The sequence below is a fragment of the Pyxicephalus adspersus genome, chromosome 8 (assembly GCF_032062135.1).
Source record: "Pyxicephalus adspersus chromosome 8, UCB_Pads_2.0, whole genome shotgun sequence".
Classification (NCBI taxonomy): domain Eukaryota; kingdom Metazoa; phylum Chordata; class Amphibia; order Anura; family Pyxicephalidae; genus Pyxicephalus; species Pyxicephalus adspersus.
Window position 1 is genome coordinate 5,112,883 of NC_092865.1, and position 9,574 is coordinate 5,122,456.

The 9,574-nt window shown below is 42.9% G+C and overlaps 1 protein-coding gene across 2 annotated transcripts in view; it reads left to right on the forward strand.

Annotated features, from left to right (window-relative positions):
• The first annotated feature begins 3,461 nt into the window (after nucleotides 1-3,461).
• Nucleotides 3,462-9,574, forward strand: part of FGGY (FGGY carbohydrate kinase domain containing) — a 144,319-nt gene continuing 138,206 nt past the window's right edge. For both annotated transcript variants that reach the window (XM_072419365.1, XM_072419370.1), the window contains exon 1: nucleotides 3,462-3,745. The gene's annotated coding sequence lies outside the window, so the exon portion shown is untranslated. The remainder of the gene's footprint in view (nucleotides 3,746-9,574) is intronic.

The following is a 9,574-nucleotide window of genomic DNA, read 5'->3' on the forward strand; positions in this document are numbered from 1 at the left end:
GTGGGGGAGCATTGAGTGAAGAACATTCACTGCTGATTAATAGGGATGAAAATTTCCTCGAACTTCCGATGGTTCCGCAAGATTTTGGCAAACCGATTTTGCAAAACCATCGGAAGATTGACTAAATTATAACAGGAGGATTAACAGGATTCCCTGGGAATCCTCCTGTTTGCGATCCCCGGCACTATAGGTTAAATGGGGACAAGTCTCCCCATTCAAAACCTCTAGTGCTCTCTGATTGGCTGAGGAAAGCTTTCCTCAGCCAATCAGAGAGCACTAGAGGTTTTGAATGGGGAGACTTGTCCCCATTTAACCTATAGTGCTGCGGATCGCACACTGAGGTGATGAATGAAATGAATGAGCCGGCGCATTCATTGATCAGCACAGGCCGCAATCTTTTTTTTTTTTTTTTTGATTCGAGCTTGATCGGCAAATTTACACCGGCCATTCCTGCTTACAATTTCGTTAAGCGAGAATGGCCGAATTCACAGCGAGATCGACTTTTAAAAACTCACTCATCCCTACTGATCAATTAACATTTTTTTAGGAATGGGCTGGGAATGGCGTATTGCCCAACTTATCTGCTCCTTCTTCCCTTGACCAATCACATGCTCACAAAATAAAAGGCACCCTGTAATTGTTCAAAGAAAAAAGGTGCATCAGTAAACGAGAGCCGTGGCCAAGTGCCGAAAGCACAACTTAGCCGTGCCATGTGATGCAAGTATCCCAGTCCTAGTGCCACGGCGGTAAAGATGGAAGGGAAGAGGCTATTGTAAAAAAAGTTATAAAAATAATAAAATAAAATATTAAAAAAACTATTTTTTTCATGTTATAAAAGGGATAGCCGCAATCTTATATAATTTTGAAAATGTTATGCAAAGTCTGCTTTAAGCTTACATTTTAAATACTACATTATAAATCTTGACACTGGATTTTACAAAATACAAAAAGAAAAAGATTAATTCTCTAAACAAAAAAAACAATTACAATAAAATATTGTATACAATGATTAAAAAATAATAAATATAATGTATATTAATATAATAATGGAATGGTCGGGCTGGCTGGCTCAGATATCTTACATAATTGAGGAACTTTTGTCCTATTTTTACAACAACCGGTTGTGTCACATTGTGTACGTTTTGTTTCCAAAAATAAAGTTTCAGCTTCCCTAGAAGTATTTTTAAAGTGTTTCAACATCAAAGAGCAGATTTAGATAACAACACAAACATGTGACAAACTTTTGTAAAATCAATAAAAAAACAGACTGCAATGTTTCCACTGCAAACTGTCACACGATAACAGAGGTACAATGTTACATTGACAACAAGCTATGGAAAAACAAATATTTCCCCGCGCCTCTCACCTCTGATGGGTTTGTTTGTACTTGGTGGCGTGAATACTAAAAATGAGAAAAGCTCTTGGTGAATTCTGTTTTTTTTTTTTTTGCAGCTGTTTAAAAAATCAAAGCGTAGGGATGAGCGGAGCATTTCCAGGGAACTGATCCTGGTGAAGAATGATTTTCTGCAGAATTTCCATCAAATTTATTCAGCAAAACTTTGTCAGGTTACATAGTTTGGTTAAAAAAAGACATAAGTCCTTCAAGTACAACCCCTATGGAAATAAACATATCCCTGATATAAAACCCTATGGACATAGTTGGTCCAGAGAAAGGCAAAATTTGGTACAATTTGCTCCAACAAGGGAAAAAAAATCCTTCCTGATTCCATGAGACAATCGCAGTCTCTGTTATCTTTACTTTAAAGCGGGGGTCAGCAAAGTTTTATGGCCACTAGGCCAATAATGGGGTTGGCGGGAGCACACTAGGCCGGACCCGCCCTAATGCCTCCGCCCACCACCAGGGAATACCCCCTAAAGTGAAATCCCTCTCCTGTATGCATTGCCGAGGAGAAGGATTTACCTTCAGGGAGCTTTCCCTATTTCCGCGGTGGCGTAAGTATCAACGCCGGCCGTGGTAAATAGGGGAGTAACTGCAAGGAGGCGGCACCGGAACTCCAGCGGCTCCGGCTCCAGTAGTTCCTAACGCCCCCGGGCAAGAGCCAGCATTAGGCCGGATCGGCCAGGAGGCGTTAGGCCGGAACAAACTACTGGCTAGGCCGTATCTGGCCTAAAGGCCGGAGTTTACCGACCCCTGCTTTAAAGCTTTGATCCCCAGTTATATTCTGTGCTTCTAGAAATCATCCAGATTTTTCTTAAAGCAATCTATAGAAATGCTGAAACTATCACCATGTGCCATTCCATATGATTAATTCTGAATTTTATCACTGGACAATGGGATTGATGTGCATTTATTTCAGGGGACAAAAAGAGATTTGTATTTTTACATTATTATTATCAGAAAGTATGTGTTTGTGTTTTTATTTGAAAAAACGTATTTTGTATGCATAGTATACATTTGTATACCTACAACTGTACCCCTATAATATATTCCCTGGGTGATGTGATGGGTATATGGTGTCCCTCCTCTTAAAGGAGAACTGATTCTAACATAAGCCCCCTTCCCACAAAGAGTATTAGGGAAGAAATGTATATTTGTAATAAATTCAAATCACCAATGTTACATGGAGTTACATCGAGTATTATCCCTACTCCACAGTTTGATGGGTTTTTTTTGGGATACATAACTATTCACGTTCACATGTATCTTAAGTAAGATTCTTCTTTTATCCATTGGGGAATATACTCCTTGAAACTATTTAAAATGGGTCCATAAGTCTCCTAAACCCAACGCGTTTCATCTGACTGGCTTCCTCAGGGAAGCTTGAGACAGGTAGCTGGTATTGTTTCAAGAGCTCCTAATATAGGACTTCTGTTTGCCCAATTATGTAATAAACCAGGTTTAGTACCAAAATGGCAATATGTAGTCAGTTGGATTTTAAGTGTAAACTTCAATTCCAGTGTACAGTGTAAGGAAGTTTCCGCCTAGGGAAGAATACAGAATATTGAAAGTAATGTAGATGACGTTATACATCTTGTATAGTAGCAGGAAGCCCAGTCCGCCAGGTAGGGATAATACTGGATGTAACTGTCATGACACCATAGGGCAGGATGGTGGACCCTCCGTTTTACCAGCCCAATTGGCACAGACATGCACGGGGCGCAGAGTCTAAGCAGCTGCCCTGTCTTCTCCAGTGCCTCCAGTGGTGAGGATGTTACACTGCGGGCTGTTGCCACGTTGTGGTCTCCGTGCACGCAGAGGCTGTTGACTGCTGACAGACAGGAATAATGCGAGGTGCCCGAACGAGAGACAGGAGCGTGGCCAAACAAGCCAGAGGTCAGGGCAGTCGGTAAACAGGAATAGTCACAGGACAAAGCTCGACTCGCTACACATTAGAATAAGCAACTAGAACCGCGGACAGGAACAGCTTGAACCTGGGAACAGAGCCAAAGGGAACTCCTTGTTCAAACAACTTCCTGTTGCCAGTCACTTCCTTTTTATAAGGCTGGTGATGTGGCAAATGAGAGTCACATGACCAGAAAGTGAGAGAACGCACCACCAGAGGGAGTGCTGGAGCAGAGGCAGCTCAGGTGGTGTTTATACTTCTGCCAGCAGGGGGAGTGCTTCTGTGGATCTCTGGGGTAAAGGGGCAGTTCTCAGAGGATCACATGACTGAGACCAGGAAATGACCAGCAGGCAGGATCCCAGAACAGGGATGCAGAGGAATGTGAGGTGGGTGACACAGACAGCGGCACAGATCCCCCCGTCCTGTGACAGTAACTCCAGGTAACATTGGTGATTTGAATTTGTTACAAATGCCCATAATTTATAAATTTCATTAATATTACACTTTGTCTAAAAAAAAAGTGTTCTGCTCTTTCCTTTTTTTTGCCCAATTACATATGAATAAATAGGGGTTGGCATTTTTATTTTATGTTACAAATAAGAAGGAATAACCACTACATCTACTTTATATATTATAACCCTTACATCATTTTTAAGAGTTGGATGTGCGGAAGAAGCCCCATCCCTCAACATTGGGGGTTCCTATATTGAGGGATGGGGTTTCTTCTGAACATCCCATCCAAAAGTTGAAGCATGGGTTGGACAAGAATAGCACACGCTCCCTGCCCCCCAATCCTGCCCATCCTGGCTCAATGCTTAAAATTTCCTCATTGTAATGTTTCATTTGTATCCATTGTTGTGGATAGATATGTGGAAGGGTGAAAATCCCTATTCAGTGCCAATGGTGCCCAATGGTGAGAATTTCACGTATTATTCTTAAGACTCATATAAAAAAAAAAAACTTTTTAAAATGAGAATATTTATTTTAGATCATTGTGACTTTCCAGTCTTGCTGGTCCTTGCCCAGGCCCTTCCTGGTATAGGGTGACAACTCTGTTCCACATGGACGGAATATATTAGATTTTTCTTGTTGGGTTTAAGCCGGGCTTTCATGCTGGCTGTTCTCCTTTAAGGGTCTTCCCATGCAATTTCAGATCTATGAGATGCTGAGATTTCTGCCTGGGTCTCATGTTTCTTGCTGGCACACAGCGAGCACTCAGCGTAATAAGGATTAAGACTCTCTGAGCATTTGTCAGACTCCCCTGGGAAAACTCTGCTTTTAATATGAAAGATTAATCATAATACAATCCTTCTGCTAATGGATGACCTTGCAGAGTGTTGGAGAGCAATATATCTAACTGACGGCCCTTCCACAGACTTAAACGTGCAGCAAACCCGTCCCATGTTCATTAAAGGGGATTTAAAGAGTACCTCCAGGCAATAGTCAGTAGCAAATTAGCCATAGAAATATACCGATATATATACCAATATCAAATCCACTGGCAGGTGAAGGGATAACACCGATGTGGTTACAATGGCCCCTGACAATGGAGGGGTATATATTGGGCAGCAGGGAATAAGCAGATGTTAAAGGTGGTGTTTTGGAATCAGATAAAAGATGTTTGGATCAGAGCCACAGGGCATTGGGTCAGAACAGCTCCAAATCAGCAGGTCTTGGGGGGGTTCTCGGGCTGCAGTGGTTAGTACTTATCAAAAATGGCCCAAGAAAGGACAACCGGTGGCTCATTGATGCATGTGGAGGTGCTGAAGGTTAGCACGTCTGATCCACGGAGGGGCTAACGTGGCCCAAATTTTTATAAAACTTAATGCCAGCCATTAAAGAAAGGTGTCGGAACACACAGAGTGTCGCAGCTTGCTATGTTTGGAGCTGCAGACTAGTCAGCCTGGTCGGGCCACTGCTAAAAGTACCTACAGTGGGCAAGTGAGCATCCGGACTGGACCAGGGAGCAAAGGAAGAAGGTGCCAGGTCTGGTAAATCATTTTAAATTTATTTTATCAGATTGATGGCAGCAGAAATGGCAGGAAGATCCACTATGGGAAGAAGTCAGGATAGAGTCTACAAATGCTGAGCCCCACTTTTTCAAATAGGGGTCCCATTCCTAATATGCATTCTGTTAGTACACGCATGTTTCAATGCATAGTAATGCATTGCTTTAACATGACCCATTCATTTCCAAAACTGGCAGCACACCCCAATGCACAAAAGTCCTAAAGGAACCATTTATTTTTTAAAGTAGCACTCCTGTATATATTTTCTGTGTTGCAGGGCACTAGCCAAATGCAACATATGTGACATGTTTTGCATTAATGTTCTTTTCATGGTGTGTTACCACAACACCGTAATGCTAATAGGCTAGTTCTTCATAGTCACAGCAAGGTAAAGGTGAGCGTCCATTGCATTAAAAGTCACTCCACCGTGCATTGCACACCCAATTTTTGCAATTAAGCGCTTATCAGCGATGCAATGTATGTGCATTACCTAAAGCATTCGGACGCTTTCAAAAATTTATGCACTACAGTACAAATATTCAGTGACATGCACACACCACAATCCATGGTTGTGAATGGGCCCTAAGTGAATAATTCTTGGCGGGGTCCTCACCCCTGCACTTTGACCCCCCTGTGTGAGCTGCATTGTGCCCATTCTATCCATCAGTAGTACACCTCCCCCATTCCCCCCGATGATTGTCACTGTGTCAGGCCACGCTGGACCTGGATGGATTTTAATGCATTTAATCTGGTTAAGAGGAAAGAGACATAATTGCTGCAGAGAGAGCGGCAGGCAGGGTGGAGCGCAGCCAATTTGGATGCGTTAAGCTAAGTGAATATTGACAAGCAGCAGCTGGGGAAATCACGAGAAAGCCCCCACACACTCAGAGTGTTCCCCAAAACACCAGGCGGCAACATATTGTATCTAAAAAACAGAAAACTGACAAACAGCACCGAGCTCTGAACACGAGCCCAATGCTGGGGAAGGAACACAATGCCAGTTTTATTTGTCACAACACGCAGCCCGAGTGCCAAGGTGCAGAAAAGGATCGCCGGATCAAACCGGGGCACCCATATAAAGGGGACCCATACCTGCTGGAACTTTTTAAGTTTAAGGTAAACTCTTTAAACAAGAAAATCCTGCATTTTATTAGTGTGGTGGTCAGTGGGATGAATTTCTCTTACATTGCTGGCCATTGGGAAGAATATCACCCTTACAGATAGCCAAAAACCTCATTAGGGTCACTTAGTCTGACCTGGGAGGCACAAACTGCTCATTGCTCATGAAATCCCCAACAACCTCTGGAGGAACCCTAAGGATCCATGGAACCCTGGTTGAACACTGTTAAGTTAAATAAAATATGAAGAAAATACTTTACAAAGCTGTTCATAGGGATAAAAGTACCCTGTGCCTGGGCTTGGTTTGCCTGTTTAGTGAACCTGAACATACAAGTAAATCCTAATAAAGTCAATAATGTGGGGGGGGGGTTAAAAAGGCATGGGAAACTGGGCAGTGCCATGGGGACACCTTCCAATTCCCATACAATACTGCTCATCACCAATGCCAGGTTGCCATCTCTCTTTATCCTATGAATGATGGCAATAAAAGCTTCAGATTGTCACATGGCTCTGACAGATTATAAAGAAATTTCCCCAAGTCATGGGCAACCAAAATGCCCAGAGGGGTCTTGGAGAAGTAGGAGTGCCACACCAAGGTAATAGGTATCTCAGCATAAAAATCACCAACACGTTTCAGGTGTATTGGGCTCCCTTCATCAGGGGCTAAAAGCTGGCTAGAATAGGATGGTGGGCTTCATATGACGTACACTTCAGCTTTGGCAACCTCCACCCTACTTCCCGACACAAATGTGATGGGGATTGGAGCCAAGGTAAGGGTAGCCAATAGAGATCTGTTATTATTATTATTTTATTGATAGTAATAGTTACATAGTAGGTCAGGTTGATAAAAGACATAAGTCCATCAAGTTCTACCACTAGGGAAATAAACATATGCCAGATATAAACCCATGGACATCGTTAATCCAGAGGAAGGCAAAAACAACACCCGGTACAATTTGCTCCAAAAAAAATCCTTCCTGATTCCATGAGACAATCAGATGTTCCCTGGATCAGCAGTCACTGTTATTTTTACTTTAAAGCCTTAATCCCCATTTATATTCTGTGCTTATAGAAATCATCCAGCTTTTTCTTAATGCAATCTATAGAATTTGCTAAAACTACTTCTTGAGGGAGCCGATTCCATATATTATATATTATTTTATTTCTTCTTTTTATTGTCAAGGTTTATCAGGTCAGATTGGTGGGGTGTATCAAGGACTATTCGCTGAGTGTTGATGCCACCCGTTCTGGCTTCCCATAGGCCCAGCACAGCCGAAAAGACCAGAATTTAAAATTAAGGGTCCAGGGAGAATGACTTAGAATGCAGCTTCTGCAATGGCTCCTTTTATATTAGTTGGGTACTTTATTGTCGGGGGCCCAGGGTCTTATCCAAAACTTTACTACAGATCCCAGGGATTTCTATCTATGTCCAATCTCTGACTAAGGCAGCACGGTGGCTCAGTGGTTAGCACTCCGGCCTTTGCAACGCTAGGTCCCAGGTTCAATTCCCAGCCAGGACATTATCTGCATGGAGTTTGCAGGTTCTCCCTGTGTCTGCGTGGGGTTACTCCGGGTACTCTAGTTTCCTCCCACATCCCAAAAACATGCAGTGAGGTTAATTGGCTTCCTAAAAAAAAAAAAAAAGTTGACCTTAGACTACATTAATGACATATGACTATGGTAGGGAAATTAGATTGTGAGCTCCTTTGAGGGACAGTTAGTGACACGACTATGGACAGCGCTGCGTAATATGATGGCGCTATATAAATAGTGTGTAATAATATTAAAGTTAGATTTGGGCAAAGAGTAAATTGGTGTGTGATTGGTGCAATGACACCCCCACCGGCACCGGACAAGTAGTTGGTTTTCTAAGTTTGCCCCCAAATTTAGGGGTTAAAAAGGACGACATTTCATGCTTTAGGAAAACAGGATCGGGCATCGGAGACGGGCCCTGGAAAAAGAGCGCAGTCCGAAGGGTCACATGACCCCCATACTTATCATGGCGACCGACGCTTTGAGGGGCTCATCCCCAGCAGAAGGTCAGGAACAATCACCGTTTGGCTTCAGGGACTTTTCCTTTGTCTGGCTCAGCTCAGGATAACAATTCTGTGTGGCTCTCCGCTGCACCCCCCTCCTTCAGATATGCGGATTCCTCCCAGAATTAAGTCTGAAAATAAAGTCCAGATGGTCTTCAGATCTGGAGAATAAAAATAAAAAGTTAATCAGGGACTTTCCAGAAGAAAGTTCAATCAGTCGTCCTGAGTATGGAAATCCCCTGCTTTCTCTCCAAACTTTTCCTCTGGCTTGGCAGTGTGTTGTGCAGCTTGCGGCGGAGCCTTTAATCTGAGTATGTGAATCTGACGAGTATGTGAATCTGACAAATATGTGAATCACCCTTCTTTACTGAAAATCATCTACACGTATTTATAAACAACCTGCTGGGCCCGGGTGGCATCGGATTTGTAGACGACTCGCGGGTCAGGGGGAGGCGAGATTTTTCTGCATGTTAATAAACATTGCACACGCTGCTAGAATGCAGATATGACAATCAACAAAATCTCATAGAAGCCTTAACATGTCATCTCACAAATCCCTGGTGATCCTGCCATGATGGTCCTTGTTCGTGCATTTCCTGTTATGGCTTTTTCCAACCAATGTGTTGTGTTGATGAACACAAAATATGCATTGGTGCCATAAATACCCCAAATACTCCTTGCAGGTGCAGCTGCTGCAGCAGGCAGCCTTTTTAAATGAATGATAACACACTAAAACCTCCAGCCATGTTTTTAAAAATGCAGCATTTGCAGGAACAGGTCCTCATGGGGTGACAAATGACTTTTTCTAAGGGCCTGATTTATTAAAGCTCTCCATGGGAGAACCTTGGTGATCTGGCTAACCTGGGAGGAATTTCTGCAAACTCATTTGCTATTAATTTGCAAATGTTTTCAGTTCCGGACCAGATCCATTCCAGGTCTGTTGGATCGCCCACATTCACTCATCACAGTCTAGCTTTATTAAATCAGGCCCTATGTTTTAGGAACAAGCAGTTGCAACAAAGGTCAGAATCATGTCCATAGTGGTGCCCCTGCTGTAGCCTCTCCTTACTGATACAAAGTTACATTGTTGCAGTGTGATTAGTGA